The following is an 18,800-nucleotide window of genomic DNA, read 5'->3' as shown; positions in this document are numbered from 1 at the left end:
ACTTTCCCAGAGCATCCAAAAGCACAGGAACCTTGGATATCCAGGCAGCTGAGCATTTGCTTATTAAGATCCCCATATCTTCACCCTCAAAACTTCACAGATAGAAGCTAGAGTTCCTATGGAATTTAAGGAGGCCTGAGAGGACAAGATTACCTAGGTGAACATTGGGAAAGAATTCTTTTAGTGCCCTAGAGTTAAGAGATTAAGAGAAAAAAGAATCCCAAATGAACTCAAGTGATGATTTTTGCCCATCTTTGAGAAATTGGCACAAACTTATATTTTGTCCCTGCACCTTCTAAATTGGGTTTTGGGGAATGACAGGACTTTCAATTGAAACAGATTACCAAGGTGAGGCTTGGTGGCTAATGGAAATAATCGTAATAGGATTACATGGAGTTTTCATCTTTCCCATGAAGATGCAACATTGTCACATGACGTTTTGGGGCACAGAACCTATGTTTTTAATCTCTCTGGACATTTATTTTCTGTTTTTAAATGATTGAGAGGTGAGGTCACGTCCCTAGAGTGGTTTGCTTTCTGTGAGAAGTAGGAGAAAGCTGTTAACAAAAACATGAAATTGAATCTCACCACGCACAGATTCCCATTTGCCTGTTGGTTTTTAAAATCATTGTGCTGGCCATTTATGTACAAATAGAGGTAAGTGTTTGTGGGTGTTTGGAAAAGAACTATGTTTTTTCAACACAAAGGAAAATACAACTCCCATCCCAGAGTTTGGTTTCCCAAAATAGTGATGTTTATTGTGGAAGTTTGATCCTAGCTACAGTATCTTATTTTTGTTGATTTTGCTATTGTCCCTGTCTCTCTTCTCTTCTCATGGCCTCACTCACTTTGTATTTTGGGGCCCACCAATCAGCCATAATTGTCAATATTTACTGAGTGCTTTTAATGATCCAACCTCTTTGCATGTCCTTTTAGGTAGGATGGGAGAGGCTTATACTGCAATGACAAACAACCCTAAAATCTCTGTAAACATTTATTTCTCAATACTCAGAACATTTATTTCTCACTCCTGTAAAGTTGGCTATAGGTTGGGCAATCCTCCAGGGCAGCTGTCTTCCATGCAGTCACTCAGGGATTCAGGCTGTTCTGATCTAGTGGGTCTGCATATCATCCTGGAGCCTCCTTGGTCATGGGTGGCACAAGAAAAGAAAGTGGGAATTGAGCAATGCACTTTAAAATACCCCAACCAGGCCAATAAAAACATCCTACTTTTCATTGGCCAGGGTCAGTCACATAAGCAACATAACTGCAAAGAGATTGAAAAGCGTAGTCTCCCGAGTGCCTAGGAGCAACATGGAGCAAGATCTGATGAACACTGGTGTTGTCTCTGCCACATGGATCTTCTAATTTAACCCTTCCAGACCTATGACATAGATTCTGGTCTGTCTACCTGCATTGATTTTAAGCAACTTTCCCAAAAGCTTATAGGTAAAGAGTATCAAGACTGGGTCTGAAACCTGGCTCTGACTTCAAATTCCAAGCTCCTAACCTCTAGGTGCTACTGTCTCCCCTAATAAGTTCTCTCCCCTCTCCATTCTCATTTCTGTTCCTCCTTCTAAAAGAAATGATTCCTGCCAGCACACTCCCCTGGCTTCAATTTTTCTCCATTCCTCTTGGGATAATGAAATGGTAGTTTGTTTTCCTCTCAATGTCTACCCCAGTATCTTGCCCCCCCACCCCACCCCGAGGCCTCCTCAAATCTCGTAGGTCCTTCAAGTTCTATTTACAAAGCTTCAAGGGCAAAGCACAGAAATGTTCTTTGCTGTCAGGCCAGCAGAGGCATGGGTTGTTGAAACTGGAGGAAATTCCTTCCCTGGTTGACAAAGCTGTGAAATCAGGGTGTTTTATTTTTACCCATTGCCCAGCTCAGGGCTCCTCAGCAAAAGCAACAGGAAGAAGTGAGTTGGGATTTTTGTAAACTTCCATTTGTTTTTTTCTTTTTTAAAACAACTTTATTGATAAATAATGTATATACCCTAAAGTTTACTCAAAGTGTACACACAGTTTTTAGTATGTTAACAAAATTGTGCCACTATCACCAAAATCTAATTTTAGAACATTTTCTCTCCTCAAAAAACAGAATCGATTTGATACCCATTACCAGTCATTCCCCACTACCCTCCTCCCAACTTCCCCCACCCCTAGGCAACCTGAAGTTCCAGTTTTAGACAAAGAATTGGTTTTCTTGTTGGAGCATTTCAAAGTCCAGGGAAAATGCAGACCCAGAGTGCTTTCTGAGGGATGAGAAAGGTCAGTTCTGCAGTTGGCATGATGGTACCCATATTGCTGTCCCCAAGTCAGGTCACAAAAAAACATATAGATACATAGACATAGATGTACACATAAATGCAAAGACCCCTACACATGTGAATGCACATACATATGTGCACACACTTGTACCTACAGTCATGCACATGCATACATTGACATGTCTTTGCATGTGTTCATGTGTGCATATAGTCACAGAGGCAGACATACACTTGCACTCAGAAACAAGAATGCCCATGTGCATACCTGTGTGCGCAGACATAGGTCACACTTGTGGCTTTTGATTCAGTTACAGTGATTCCCTATGTGGTGACAGTGGGTCAGGTCATTTTCTCCCGATGGCCGTTTTGAAGTCAGTGGTCTGTAAGAACGGCATTCTAAAGCAATTTTGGATTTGTCTCACTTGGGTGAACATTTGTCCAGCTAATTTAATGTCCAGGAGCTGCCTGGGAAGGCTCTGTGAGGGTGTGATATAGGAGTATGGGCCGAGAGTTAGGGAAAGGAAGAGGCAGAAAACATGGACTTGACATATGCTTCCACGTTTGAGTGATTGTGTGGCTGGGGCACGCCTCTCCCTGATGGGTGGCAGCGGGTAGTTCAGTCTGTCTCCACCTTGCATAACACAGGCTTGCAGATAAACTCCCTTATTTGGCTGCATCTGCACTGGCCTGAGTTCAAGTTCCTTCTCCCTCTTTAGCCCAACTCAATCCTAAGCAGAACCTTGTCCCTGGACCTATGACACTTGCCGGCACTTTCTCAAGTAATGTGTGCCTGCTCACCAGACTCAGTATCCCCACACCTGGCACAGTGCCTGGCAGGGCTCTGGAAGTGTTAGCTCAGCACATGCATAGAAGCATAAATGGTTGACTGAGTGAGCAACTGAATGAATGGAAAATCCATTTGACCTTAACCACACCCCAATGCAGAGGAGAATGGCTGAAATTGAAGAAAGCCCTTCTAGTTTAAGTAGCCCAACTTCTATTGGCTCCACCGTGATTTCTTAGAGCAGGGGTCAGCAAACCTTTTCTGTAAAGGGCTAGATAGTAAATATTTTCAGCTTTGCCATATGGTCTTTGTTACAACTCCTTAACTCGGCTATTTTAACATGAAAGCATCTATAGACAATTTGCAAATAAAGGTATGGCTGTCTTCCAATCAGACTTTACTGTAAACACTGACATTTGAATTTCATATAATTTTCACATGGCACAAGATACTACTCTTCTTTTGAAAATTTTCAACCATTTAAAGGAGTATCAAATTATTCTTAGCTAATGGGTCATGCAAAAAACAGGCTTTGGGCTACATCTGGTCCGTGGGCCATAGTTTGCAACTCCCGTCTCAGAATCCTGGTTCTAGCAAGTCTCAGTATCTTCACTTTTGCAAATTCTATACTCTGCAAACCCTTGACCTGCAGCAGTCTGAATAGTGGGCTAGTTGGGCATGTGCTGGGATGGCCCAGTGCTGGAAGCCTTCTCAGAAAAGGGGGAAGCAGTGGAAGGCCCAGTGGCTTTGGGCAAACTGGACCCAGCTCCTGCTGCATGTCCTGGCAGAGAAGATTACTGGGCAAGTCATTCATCCTCTTGAGCCACTACTTCCTCATTGGAGGGATGGGAGGATAAAAAGTTCCCCCTCAGGGCTCTTGCGTGGGTGGAATGAGTACAAGGCTTGTCTCAGGAGCTTGGAAAACTTCGATTCCCTTGTTCCTCAGCCTTTGTTCCTTCCACTTCCAAAGAGGCCATGTAGCTTAGTGGTTAAGACCCTAGTATCAAATAGACTGAGGTAGAATACCAGTTCTGCCTCATATATCTTAGCTATATGACCTTGGCAAATGACCTGAACTCTTTGAGTCTCAGTTTCCTCATCTGTTGGATAGGAATAACACCTGCCTCATGGGGTTAGGTTAGGACTACAACCTATGGAGATAATTTATGTAAAACCTTCAGCAGAGTCCTCACGGGGAGGTTCACAAATGCCATTATTATTCTGAGAAGGCAGCATAGCTCTGTGTCTACAAGCATTGGGTTTAGCTTCAGACAAAGCTGGGTTGCAGCCAGGTTGTGTCACTCAAAACACAACCTTGGGAAATTCCATCCCCCTTCTGCAATCCGGTTTCTCCATCTCCCCCATGAAAGTAGCAGATCCAGTAATTCCTAACGTTAGACTACAACCTGAGTTCAAAACATTTCTATGCCTGTTCTCTCTTCTACATGTGTTGTCTTACACCATGGCCAGGTAGTTTCCATGCTCAGATACCTTCCCAGCCTCCTCTTCCTCTTACCTCCATCTCCATCTCCTTCTCCTTATCTTTCCATCTCCCTTCACCAAGGATCAGACCTGACCCACAGGTCCAAGGTTGACTCAGCCTCAATGGCAGAAGGGAGCAGTGCCCCCCACATGTCACCCTGGCTGACTGCCTTACACAGGCCCTCCTCCCAGTGTCCTCAGCCTCCCTTCCTGTGCCCTCTTGGGCTGTGGGGCCCATGGGTGGAAAGAACACAGCCATTTGAGGTGGAGGTTATGCCTACCACGCATCTACCTGCCCTTTTTTCTCTTACCAGCTACACAGTTATTAGAAAGAAAAAAAAAATTGAGCAGTAAACTCTGTCTTCCTCATTAGGGACCGAACTTTCCTGGGCCAAGAGTGTTATTAGGTTTTTCAGCAATCACCAAGCATTTGTTGTGTGCCCACTTCCAAAGAGGACCAGAGTGGGCTAAACCTTGTTGAAAAGACAGAAGGTGCAAAAATGCTTCCAGTCCTCAAAGAGTAACCACCATGAAGTCTCTAGAGCAAGGCTGAGCTACTTGGAGTATGAATTTGGTTCAGACTCCACTTTCTCATTTCAGTTCCCCACCGGCTCAGTATTTTCCAAACTGTCTACAGAACAAACATATACGTCTGGTTTTACTCTAGTCACAAGTCAGAGGTGTTTCATTTCTTCCTTTTTTTCTCATTTTACAAAAGGAACATGCATTTGTTGGAGGAAAAATTAGGAAAGAAAGATAAGCAGCAAGGGAAAAAAAAAACCTTATAAAACCTCCTAATCCCAGTAGCCAGAGAGAGCTCTGCTAACACCCTGGGGGCTATCCTCTCCCTGGATTTTTAATGCATATGAATTAGGTGATATATGTGTACAGTTTTTAAAACAGTAATTCAGGCTACTGTTGAGTTGAAACCTAAGTGTGGTTCTGGTGAGTCAACAAAAAGAACTCAGTGTGTTGATATCCTTTGATGTCTAGCCCTAGAGCGAAGGACCAGGGGTCTATTTGGTCTTTTTGCCCCTGTGGTACCTTGCTCATGGAAGAGGCTCAAAGTTCATTACCAATTTGATCTGGGCTAGGCTCGTGGTCTATTTCATGTGTTAAGACAGCAGGTAAAAGCATATCTTGGTGTATTAGTCCGTTTTCACACTGCTGATGAAGGATACCTGAGACTAGGCAATTACAAAAGAAAGAAGTTTAATGGACTCACAGTTCCACATGGTTGGGGAGGCCTCACAATCATGGCAGAAGGTGAAAGACGCATCTCACATGGCGGCAGACAAGAGAAGAGAACTTGCGGAGGGAAATTCCCCTTTATAAAGCCGTCGGATCTTGTGAGACTTATTCACTAACACGAGAATGGCACAGGAAAGACCTGCCCCCACGATTCAGTGATCTCCCACTGGGTCCCTCCCACAATACATGGGGATTATGGGAGCTACAATTCAAGATGAGGTTTGGATGGGGACACAGCCAAATTGTATCACTTGGCATGAAACATAGCCCTCCCCAGCTACAGGGGACGCCGGACGCATATCCCCAAGAAAACAGAGGAGAGGAGTCATTCATTCCTCTGTTTATCCATGCACTCATTCCAAGAGCAGTTCCTCGGCCCCTCCCCTGGGCCAGTGTGGACAAGGATGCATCCAGCAGCTTGGAGACCTTCTAGCTCTAGCCACCTGCAGCCTGCTTTGCTTGTCTCTGGGTAGCAGCTGGGAATTCCCAAACAAAAGCAGCAAATGCATGATAAGGACTAACATGGCCCTGCCCTGAATTTGAAGGGTGGAAGGAAAGGCCTACAGTTGGAGTGGGGTAGTCTTAGCTGAGCTCAATGAGCAAATGAGGGTTCAGAGGTCAGGCTCTCTGCATCTCCGGAGTCACCTGCTCTGCTAAGTCATCTTTTCCCGGGGATCTTATGAAATCCTGAAAAGAGGTGAAGGTTTGAGTCCTGAACTCAAATCCTGACCCTGTTGCCTACTCACTGGGGGACCCTGGCGCAGGTAATTTTTACCTTCCTGCGCATGGATTTCTTCATTTATAAATTGTGTCTCTCCTACTAGGGGAGATGGTATGAGAATTTCTCAGGGCAGTCCCTTGCAGGAGAAAACTCCATCAGCGGAGACCATCATCTTATCTCATTTAACCTGCAAGTACTGCTGAGTAGTGGGTATTAAAATTGGACATAAAGATCACACGCACCTGTGCAAAAGACGGAAGTGGCAAGATGCTTATTTCCTGTCCTCAAAAAATAACAGCTAGGGAATCTCCAAAGCAAGGCGGAGCCCCTTGGAATATGAATTCGGTTCAGACTGTACGTCCCCACCTCAGAGGTTACAAAGCACTGTGAGTTCCAAAGGTTTTAGGTAACTTGCCCAAAATCACGTAGCCAGAAAGTGGCAGATTGTCTCAGGTGGTTCTGATTCTGAAGTGTATGCTCCTAACTAGGCTGACTTACTGTCCCAGTCTCCTGGTCTGTACCCACTTTAGAGAGTTATAAGGAGCATATAACGAGGTGCTGCCCAGAAAGCTTTCGCCTCTGTGCCTGGCATCCTGGTAGGCCCTCTAAAGATGGTCATCATCCTAAACAGGACGGTGCTGCCCTGCGTGGAGGGATTTGATAAGGAGTATCAGGCTAGAAGTTGTCACAAGTTAATGCAGAGTCTTTGCCTTGAAACAACGCAGGGTGGTGGGAAGGGGGGCCCTGCTGCCTCTCCTGAGATACCTACCCCCGTGATCCTATTAATGGAAGCACCTAGCACCTAGTTTGTTTCTCTATTGCCCTAATTATAATTTGCATTTATTATTATTATTTTATTTGCATATTGTCTCATGAGAATGTCGGCTCATTCAAGCAGTCAGTCCTTCTTGTCACCTGCACACACCATCATTGTGACAATAAGGCAAATGTCGTTGGCCTGGCACAGTGGTTCATGCCTATAATCCCAGCACTTCCGGAGGCCAAGGCAGGTGGATCACCTGAGGTCAGGAGTTCGAGACCAGCCTGGCCAACATGGTGAAACCTTGTCTCCACTAAAAACACAAACATTAGCCAGGCATGGTGATACACGCCTGTAATCCCAGGTACTTGGGAGGCTGAGGCAGGAGAGTCGCTTGAACCCAGGAGGCGGAGGTTTCAGTGAGCTGAGATTGTGCCGCTGCACTGCAGCCTTGGAGACAGAGCAAGACTCCGTCTCAAAAAGAAAAGAAAAAAAGAAAAGAGAACGTGTCTGTTCAGTGCTAGGACGTGATACCTTTCTAACTCTAACTTGCTAAACTAGTTTTGTTGTTTTGTTTTTTTACAAAAAGAGGAGCCCCCAACCTTAGGGCCGTTGGCAGACCACAGTGCCAAACGAGATTTCACTTTGTTTTTGAATGTATGTTTGTTTTCATTGTATTTATTTTTACTCTGTACCTGGGGTTAGGGATTCTAGCTTTCCATCTGGCAATGATAGACGGTAATGACAGAAAGTATCTCTTTAAAATACACTGATTTTTTTCCCCCAAGGGCAGTACATTTAATAAAAGCTATTAAGTGATAAATAGGAGTTGGCTGATCTGGCAAATTCATATAAATACAAGTGGGCAGATCTTGAATGATTGCAAGGTGAAGAATACTGAATCAGATGTGCAGCCCTACCCTTAGGAGATGCTGAGAAAATATGATGCAGCATTGGGGAAGAGCATGTCTCAGGGTATCTCTGGACAGTGTCAACAACAGCGGGTCCCAGGCTGGACCCCACAATGTGACAGGAGGTAGAGGGATGCCAGGTTACCATTTCCCTGCAGTTCTTCCTGGAGTGACCTGGAGGCTCACACTTCCCAGTTGGCGTCCTGTGGGGTGGGAATACTCCCTCCCTATGAAGCCTAGACCGGAGAGGGCAGAAGGTCACCCAGATGCCCAACAGCTTGGTGTCATACGGTCTGGGGCAGAAGGGATGGCCCCTAACGGGCAGAACCCCACATCTCAGTCTTTGAAGAGCCCAGAGCAGCCAGACTCTGACCTTTTTTTTTTTTTTTTTGAGACACAGTCTTCCTCTGTCGCCCAGGTTGGAGTGCAGTGATGCGATCTCGGCTCACTGCAACCTCTGCCTTCCAGGTTCAAGCAATTCTCCTGCCTCGGCCTTCTGAGTAGCTAGGACTACAGGTACACACAACCACACCTGGCTAATTTTTGTATTTTTAGTAGAGACAGGGTTTCACCATGTTGGCCAGGATGGTCTCCATCTCTTGACCTTGTGATCCCGCCCACCTCGGCCTCCCAAAGTGCTGGGATTACAGGCGTGAGCCACCGCGCCCGGCCGCCTCTGATCTCTTGACTTAGCAAAATCAGATTCAGTTATGGGGGGAAGAATTTAGCAAGACAGAAAGAGAGTCTACGCTTCTAGGCCGAGGTAGGAGAATTGCTTGAACCTGGAAGGCAGAGGTTGCAGTGAGCCGAGATCGCATCACTGCACTCCAACCTGGGCGACAGAGGGAGACTGTGTCTCCAAAAAAACAAACAAACAAAAAACAAACAAACAAACAAACAAAAGGTCAGAGTCTGGCTGCTCTGGGCTCTTCAAAGACTGAGATGTGGGGTTCTGCCCGTTAGGGGCCATCCCTTCTGCCCCAGACCGTATGACACCAAGCTGCTGGGCATCTGGGTGACCTTCTGCCCTCTCCGGTCTAGGCTTCATAGGGAGGGAGTATTCCCACCCCACAGGACGCCAACTGGGAAGTGTGAGCCTCCAGGTCACTCCAGGAAGAACTGCAGGGAAATGGTAACCTGGCATCCCTCTACCTCCTGTCACATTGTGGGGTCCAGCCTGGGACCCGCTGTTGTTGACACTGTCCAAAGATACCCTGAGACATGCTCTTCCCCAATGCTGCATCATATTTTCTCAGCATCTCCTAAGGGTAGGCTGCACATCTGATTCAGTATTCTTCACCTTGCAATCATTCAAGATCTGCCCACTTGTATTTATATGAATTTCCCTCCCCACTTCTCTGAGCCTTGCAGCAATATCAGAGGCTGGAGGAGGGGAGGGAGGGCCTGCATTAACAAAAGCTCAGTGCCCTCATGGGCAACTAGGCTCTGTCTTTGCATATTCTGATGCCTGGCAGGCCATTGTCATCTTTCTTGTCTGGCTAGGATGTGAGCCTTCCCCAGCCAGCCCCTTACTTAATGGAACTCTATAACTCTTCATTTCCTGGACACACGTTGAGTTAAGCAGGTGGCAGACAGCTGGCATTTCTCACTTGCTTTCTGGCATGTCCCATTTTTATAGGAAGCTAACCTGGCATTTTTTATTATAAAGCCCCAGAGTCCCAAGGTTTAATATCTTGAGCGTTAGATTCATGAGCAACTTGGAAGTTAGAGATTGCCGGAGGCTGGAATTTGATGGAGTGCGCGACCTGTCACTTGGAATGTGATTTATTTGCTCAAGGGAGGGGGGAAGAGCATGGGACAATTAAGTGGGATTTGAGTTGTGAGAAGTGGGGAATGCTTGAAAGGGAGGGGGCCGCAGAGGGGTTGTAAATCCCTCTGACAGCTCGAGTGTTTTTTAAAATAACAGCTGATTTTGAAACCAACTGCCTTGTGAGCTCAAGTCAGGCAGCACCACGGACTATTTGCACCCAGCTCTCTGTGTATTTTATTTGGAAGGTAAACACCTGTAGAGAGCTACCACTGGGAGACACTCTGGATTCCAGCCAGATGGCCTTTGCCATGTTACTCAAGCATGCCACACATTGTCCTACCTCAGGGCCTTTGCACTGGCTGGTTTCCCCAGCTTGGAGTTCTCTCCCCAGATTTCCACATGCCTGGCTTTTTTCTTCATTCAGCTCTCAGAAGAAAGATGACCTCCCCAGAGTGGCTTTCCGTGGCTAAAGATGCCCCCAACTCCATCTACTCTCTATCCAATAAGTCTCTGCATTCTCTTTACAGCACTTGTACCTCTCTGAAGTCTTATTTATCTGCTTTTATCTTGTTGTTTGCCGCCTTTCTTCTCCACTGGACCTTCAGCTTGTGGGATTAAGGACTAGGTCAGTGGTGCGTACATATCTTCTGCACCTAGAACACGGTGCCAGGACCGTTCTGGCACCCATGTAGTGGATTTTGAACTTAACAGATGACCTCTGGGCCTCCATAAAAGGAGAGTGGGCTTGAGCAGTGGTTCTCAAAGTGGGGTTCCCTGGACCCCCAGCATCTGCATTATCTGGAAACTTGTTAGAAATGCACATCAGAAACTCCATCGCAGGTTAAAGGTGGCTGGAGTAGGGCCACCTTTGTTTTAACAAAGCTCCCCAGGAGATTCTAGTGCCTGCTCAAGTTTGTTAACCATTGGCCTAGTGCTTAAACGCCTACAGGATCTAGGTAGGTGCTATAAATGTAGGAAGTAGACCAGGTGTGGTACATTACAGAGTGGTGAGGACTGTGGCAAAGGAGACCACAGGTGCGGGCCCCCAAAGAAGCTGTTATGTTTTGTTGGTTGTCACACCATGGTGGGGATCTCATTCTCTGGAATACTGGAAGGAAAGTTCTGGCCGTGGGAAGCAGCCTAGGGCACTGCATCCATTCATTCATTCATTCATTCATTCGTGTGTTCAGCATTAACATTATAACATGTGTAACATTAACTAGATAAACCCAGTCCCTGCCCGTATTAGTCCATTTTCACCCTGCTGACAAAGACCTACCCAAGACTGGGAAGAAAAAGAGGTTTAATTAGACTTACTGTTTCCCATGACTGGGGAGGCCTCAGAATCATGGCAGGAGGCGAAAGACACGTCTCACATGGCAGCGGCAAGAGAAAATGAGGAAGAAGCAAAAGCAGAAACCCCTCATAAACCCATCGGATCTCATGAGACTTATTCACTATCACTAGAACAGCACAGGAAAGACTCGCCCCCATGACTCAATTACCTCCCCCTGGGTCCCTCCCACAACACATGGGAATTCTGGGAGATACAATTCAAGTTGAGATTTGGGTAGGGACACAGTCAAACCATATAACTGCCCTCTTAGGGCTTACAGTCTGCAGTGGGGAGACAGTTCATCATCATAGGCTCCAGGCAACACCTGTTCAATTACAACTACAACAGGTGTTGCAAAGGTAGAGTCCACAGTGCTTCAGGGACCTACTGGAGGGAGTGACCTAGTTGGAGAGGCCATGGGAGGCTTTTGAGGCAAGTGGGAAAAGCATTGCAGGCCAAGGAAATGGCAGAGGCAAAGGTTCGGAGGTGGGCTGGTGTGATTGGAACTCCGTGAATGACAGGGAGAGTCATATGAGAAGAGGGAAAACGGTGTGTAGGAGCCAGACTACATGGGACCTCCAGGCACTGGGAGACTCTGGTGTCTATCCAGAGAGGACTGCGGAGTCATTGTAGCAGTGGAGTGACCGGATCAGTTTTGCGTTTTGAAGCAGTTGCTCATAGTACCGGATGGAGAATGAATTGGGGAAGCCAGAGAGACAGTGAGGAACCGTTGTCATCATTCAGGAAGAAAAATCTTATTAGCAATAATATTCATGGTAATATTATTAGTGATAATACAAGCAGCTGGTGAAGGAGTAGACGCTGTAGCTGGACACTGGACGAAGCACTTGTGTGCTTTCATCTCAACCTCACACCTGCTCACGACGCAGCACTTACTGCCCCACTGTCTTAGTGGCTTCAAACAACAAACAACGAGAACATGGTTCTGAAAGTCAGAAGTCCAAAGTGGGTCTCATGGAGCTAAAATCAGGATGTTGGCAGGGCTATGCTCCTTCTAGAGATTCTAGGGGAGAATCCGTTTTCTTGCCTTTTCCAGCTTTTTAGAGGCTGCCTGCATTCCTCGGCTTGTTGCCCCCTCCTCTATCTTCAGTGTCAGTGATGGTGGGTTGAGTCCTTCTCCCCCATCACATCCATCCAGCTCCCTCTTCTATCAGATCTCCTTTTGCCTCTCTCTTTTGTCTCCCCCTTTGCATTTGAAGACCTTTGTGACATCCATCTGGCCCGCCTGGCTAATCTGTCTATCTCAAGAGTATGACTCAATAACATCTGCAAAGTCCCCTTTGCCATGTAGGGTAAATTTTCACCAGTTCCAGGGATTAGGATGTGGACATCTTTGGAGCCATTATTCAGTTCACCACACTCCTGGTTATAGAGGCAGAGCCTGTGCCCCCATGAGATGCGTGTGCCCCAAGGCCATGGGGGCTTGGGGTGACAGAGCTGGGCTGGGAGCCAGGGTGTCAGTCCTCAGAGGTGGCTGCTCCCAGAAAAGCCCCTGCTCCCCACTGTTCACACCTGGCCCGGGTGCCTGGGCTTGGTGGTGAGGCGTTTGGAGGAGGGAAAGGACATGGCTGCCACAGGCATCCAGGCTTCTGTCCCAGCCACTGTTTTGGCAGAATGAGCCAGTCTGGACAGAGGCCCTCAGAGACAAACCTTCTAGATGGTTTTATCTCATTGTGTCTGACAAGCCCCTTTTAGGTTGGTTTATAATAAACATCTCGTACCCACAGTGCCATCTTAGCCAAAGGCTCTCTGTGTCACCTGAGATAGGGGCTCAAAGGGCAGCCTTGTGGGTACTGCCTGAGGCCAGGCTGGGAGAGGTGGGGTACCTGCAGATAAGATGGGGAATTCCCAGGCCTTGCCCCTCTTCCTGGAGAAAGATGATTTTTGGTGTAGAGAGATACCGAGAGGTGCATGTGCGTGTGTGTACTAGAAGCTAGAGAGGTACTAAATACACTATTGAGCCACTAAAACACTTTCTACTGACCTCCAGATGGACTGTACTACCAGCAGTCCTCATTAATCTTCGTTGCCATAGGCGATGGGGATAGTGACATTACAGCTACCACTTTCTGAGGGCTTATGACATGCCAGAGACTCAGAGAAAGTTGCTAAGAAGCAAAAGACGGGTTTTAAGAACATAGCCTCCAGATCCAGGTGGCCTGCATTAAAACCCCAGTTCCTGCAATTCCACGACTGGGTATTTATCCAAAGGAATGGAAATCAGCATGTCGAAGAGAGATCTGTGCTCCCTGGTTCATTGTAACCCTCTTCACAATATCCAAGATATGGAATCAACCCGAATCCATCAACAGATGAATGGATCAAGGAAATGTGGCATATAAATGCAATGGAATGTTATTCAGCCTTAAAAAAAGAAGGAAATCCTATCATGTGTGACAACATGAATGAACCTGGAGGACATTATGCTAAGTGAAATAAGGCAGGCATAAAAAGACAAATAACGGCTGGGTGTGGTGGCTCAGGCCTGTAATCCCAGCACTTTGGGAGGCCGAGATGGCGGGGGATCACCTGAGGTCAGGAGTTCAAGACCAGCCTGGTCAACATGGTGAAACCCCATCTCCACTAAAAATACAAAAATTAGCTGGGTGTGGTGGTAGGCACCTATAATCCCAGCTACTCAGGAGGCTGAGACAAGAGAATTACTTGGACCCAGGAGGCGGAGGTTGCAGTGAGCTGAGATGGCGCCACTGCACTTCAGCCTGGGTGACAGAGTGAGACTCCGTCTCAAAATAAATACATAAATTAAAAGACAAATATCACATGATCTCACTTATATGTGGAGTCTAAAACAGTCAGTCATAGAAATTGAGTAGAATGGTGGTTACCAGAGGCTGGGGAGTGTGGGGAGTGGAAAGACTTTGATCAAAGGACACAGAACTTCATTTAGACAGGAGGAACAAGCCAAGAGATCTATCGAACATCATGGTTATTATAATCAATAACAATATGTTATATGCTTGAAAATTGCTGAGGGAGTAGATTTTAAGTGTTCTCACCACACACAAAAAAATGTGAGATAATGCATAAATGAAATAGCTTCATTTAGCCATTCCACATATATACATATATCAAAACACCATGTAGTACACAATAAATATATACAACTTTTACACATTAAATTAAAATCATCCCAGCTCTACTTAACCCCTGAGCCTCAAGTTTGTCATCTATAAAATGAGATTGATACCATGCTTCATTGAACCATTGAAGAGACCTTCAATTAGAATATTCACCATTTAGGCTGGGTGCAGTGGCTCATGCCTGTAATCCCAGCACTTTGGGAGACCGAGGCAGGAGGATCACTTCAGCCCAGGAGTTTGAGACCAGCCTGGACAACATAGTGAGACCCCATTCCAAAGAAAAGAATAGTCACCATTTATTTTACGTGCTACAAAGAAAGAAATACAGTGCCAATGAAACTATGCTCTGTCAATGATTGCAGGACACATTCTGATTTTAGAAATGTGCATATTTGGAATCAATGAGAAACAGCAAGAATACCCACTTTGTAAGGCTCTTATCCTTAGACTGCCTGGCACATAGAATGTGCCCAGGACATGTCAGCCTGTATTGTTTCTGCTGGACCCATTTTACAGACATGGAAACTGAGGTTGAAGTCACATCTGAAGGTCACCCAGCAAGTAGTAAATGCTGGAGTCAGGATTTGGACTCAGTTTGTGCTCCTCTGTTCCCTTAGCTGTGATACCTGATTAATGGTTCAAGAATCATGTCTGATAACTGGGCACCCACACAGTGGAGGAGAAGACAGGAAGAAGATTGGGAGTGGGTTCCCATCAAGGCTATGCATCCACAAGCTGGGCCTCTGGGTGTCCATATCCTCACCCATAAAATAGATATAATAGGGTTTGCTATTATATATAGGGGTTGCAGCATCGCTAGAAGGAATCATGGAAGTGATATAGGTCCCAAGCACATGCTCAGTAAACTTTCATCCTCTTCTCCCTTCCTTTCCCCACATCCCACACTGCGAGTGGCTTTTAGGCCACCATTATTAGTCATGAGGAATTCCAAGCTCAGAGTAGTTGCTGTGGACACTTGAACTGACTTGCCGGGACCATCCTAGCCTCAGTCATCCTGGACATCTGCCTGATGCCTGCTCATCTTTAAAGCTCAGCTTTCATCTTCAACTTATCTCCAGCTTAGCTCTTGATAAACACCCAGGTGGGCACAGCCAGGCCTGGAGCCCCAAATTCCTCTGTAGACATTGCCCATCTGCAAATACTCTTCACTGTGTAAAGGCTTTAGAAAAGGATACCTTGGGTATCAGTGCTGCTTTACATTTTTTACAGATTTCAACACCATATACTAATTATATTAATTGTTAATTCTTTCCCTGCTTACTCTTTTTTTTTTCTTTTTTTCTTTTTTTTTTTTTTTTGAGACAGGGTCTCACTCTGTCACCCAAGCTGGATTGTGGTGGTGCAATCACCATGCACTGCAACCTCTGCCTCCTGGACTCAAGAGATCCTCCCTCCTCAGCCTTCCAAATAGCTGGGACTACAGGCATGTGCCACTTCACATGGCTAGTTTTTTTGTGTATCCTTCATAGAATTGGGGTCTTGCCGTGTTGCCCAGGCTATGACTTTTTAAAACATGTTTTGGAAGGATAACATACCTGCAAAAGTATCCAGATCATAAAAGAACAGCCCCGTGAGTTTCCACTAAGTGTATCCATGTAACCAGCACCCAAATCAAAACACAGAACACTGCCTTCCCCCAGCCCCCTAATAATGCTCCTTCCAGCACCACCGCCTGCTACACACACACACAAGGGCCATCACTGTGCTGACTTCCAGCACCTAGGTCAGTTTCATTTACTTATGCACTTCATATAAATGGAGTAGTCTTGGGTGTCAGGCTTCCTTCACTCAACATTATGTTGGTGAGCTTTATCCATGCTTTTTGCAGTTAGCAGTAGTTTGGTTATTTTTATATAGTGCAGCATGAACATATTTTGTTATATGTATATATCATATTTTATGCACTTTTCTGTTGACGAACATTTGGGTTGCGTCTTAGTTTGGACTACCATGACAAAGTACTGCAGACTGGATGGCTTAGAAGCAACAGAAATTGTGCCTGTAGTCCCAGCTACTCAGGAGGCTGAGGCAGGAGAATCACTTGAACCCGGGAGGCAGAGGTTGCAGTGAGCCAAGATTGTGCCACCGCACTCCAGCCTGGATGACACAGGGAGACTCTATCTCAAAAATAAAGAAAAAAAAAGGAAAGAAAGAAACAACAGAAATTTATTTCTCACAGTTCCAAAGGCTGAAAAGTCAACAATCCAGTGCTAGCATGGGCAGATTCTGGGGAGGGCCGTCTTCCAGACTGTTGACTTCTCCTTGTATCCTCATATGGCAGGGAAAGAGTAAGAGAACTGGCTGGAGTCCCTTTTAAAAGAGCACTAATCCCATTCATGAGACTCCGCCCTCATGACTTAATTATCTTCCAAAGCCCCACCTCCTAATACCATCACACTGGGATGAGGATTTCAACATACAGATTTGGGGACACAAACATTCAATCCATTGCTGGTTGGTCCTAGTTTGGGATTCCAACAGACAGGTTGCTGTTAACATTCTAGTGCATGTGTAGGAGTGAATATGAGAATTCATATCTGTTGGGTACTTACTTAGAGGAAGAATTGCTGGTTGTAGATTTGTATTAGTCTGTTTTCATGCTGCTAATAAAGACCTACCAGAGACTGGGTAATTTATAAAGGAAAGAGGTTTTATGGACTCACAGTTCCACATGGCTGGGGAGGCCTTACAATTATGGTGGAAGGCAAAGGAGAAACAAAGGCATGTCTTACACGGCAGCAGACAAGGGTGCTTGTGCAGGGGAACTCCCCTGTATAAAACCATCAGATCTCATAAGCCTTATTCAATACCAGGAGAACAGTATGGGGAAAACTGCCCCCATAATTCAATTATCTCCACCTGGCCCTGATCTTGACACGTGGGAATTATTACAATTCAAGGTGAGATTTGGGTGGGGACACAGCCAAACCATATCATGTTATTATGTGTATGTATATTTCACCTGAGTAGCTGTGCCAAACTGGTGCAGTGGTTTCTCCAGAAGCTCCTGAGGTCATATGGGAGTGAGAGAAGCAAAGACCAGTAGCTGCTGAAGGGAAAGATGACGTAAGGAGGGAAAGAAGACAAGGGGTGGAAATCTGAAGCTTGAGACTTACCTGCAGTTACCCTGAGCAGGAGACCCCGGGGAGTCTTGGAGCCTTGTTGGCGGTGATTTGCTCTTTGGTCTGCAGTGGGAAGGGTGATTTCTGGGCTTTGGCCTGTGATGAGTGTAGGTGGCTGTTCAGGAACAAAGTATCCAGGGGAGGGAATCCGCCCACGGTCTCAAATATTGAAATGTCAACATGGAGTAATTGGCTGCTCTGCCCACTCTTCCTCCACCTCTGCTCCAGCAGCCACAGCAAACACCCTGCCTGGGACAGCAACCTAGGGGATGCGGGGCCAGCCCTGACTCATTCTGGGCTGCCTCCTGCCAGCTGGCTGGGTGACCTCCTCGGACACGTGAATCAGACTTTCTGTGAGTCAGCTACCTGGGGACTTCACCTTAAGCAGATGAAGAAAAAAATGTTAAAGATCATAGGTGGCTATCAGTAGCATTTTAGAAGAGTATACGGATGGGTGGACAGATAAACAGTGTGATATGTATATAGATATATCACTTATATGTATTTGCACAAGTGTATGTGTGTCTGTTTACTATTTTGTTAATCACTTACAACTTCTTACAATAGCCAGTGATCTCATGGAAAGTTACCATGAAATGTACTAGGCATAGAGAGGTGCCTATACCTTTACATGCCTGGTTTCATGGGATTCTCCTGACAACTCAGAAAGGCAGGAGCTGTTGGCCCCATTTTGTAGATAATAAAACTGAAGCTCAGAGAGGTTAACGCACCCACCCAAGGTCACACAGCCACTAAATGACAGATCAGGATTCTAACCCCTTAGTCCTACTCTAAGTCCCCATGCTCCTAACCACTGTGCTATACTTCCCACTGGATGCCAAGGCCTGTTTCCAACTCTGTATTTCATTCAATCCTCATACTCAACTACAGGGTTAAGTATTATTAGTTTCCTTTGGTCGATGAGGAAACTGAGGCCCAGAGAGGTGAGGTAACCCATCTCAAGACAGTAAGTAAGGAGCACAGCTGGGATTCTAACTGAGATCCCTCTGATACCAGCGTTCGTGCTTCAATCACAGGACATACAATCTCAGCAAAGCCCAGTACATGACAAGGGCTCAGTAAATACCAAATGGATGAACACAATGCCAGGAGTATTTTAGCAATAACGTCGTAGGTTAAAAGAGGAAGATTCAAACAGTGATTTTGATGGAGATGGAAAATTAATTTTCACAGTGACGTTCTTTCTTCTTTTGGCCCACATTGCATACTCTGAGCCAGTCACAGTGCT

The 18,800-nt window shown here is 45.9% G+C and overlaps 2 protein-coding genes across 5 annotated transcripts in view; one reads left to right on the top strand and one right to left on the bottom strand.

Moving 5' to 3' along the window:
- Nucleotides 1–18,800, bottom strand: part of SUDS3 (SDS3 homolog, SIN3A corepressor complex component) — a 1,028,644-nt gene that overhangs the window by 931,089 nt on the left and 78,755 nt on the right. The gene's annotated exons all lie outside the window — the stretch shown is intronic.
- Nucleotides 1–18,800, top strand: part of KSR2 (kinase suppressor of ras 2) — a 518,463-nt gene that overhangs the window by 466,442 nt on the left and 33,221 nt on the right. The gene's annotated exons all lie outside the window — the stretch shown is intronic.

This window comes from Macaca thibetana, chromosome 11, assembly GCF_024542745.1.
Source record: "Macaca thibetana thibetana isolate TM-01 chromosome 11, ASM2454274v1, whole genome shotgun sequence".
Taxonomy (NCBI): Eukaryota; Metazoa; Chordata; class Mammalia; order Primates; family Cercopithecidae; genus Macaca; species Macaca thibetana.
The sequence above is the reverse complement of the archived record's forward strand: the minus strand, read 5'-3'. Positions and strand labels throughout refer to the sequence as shown.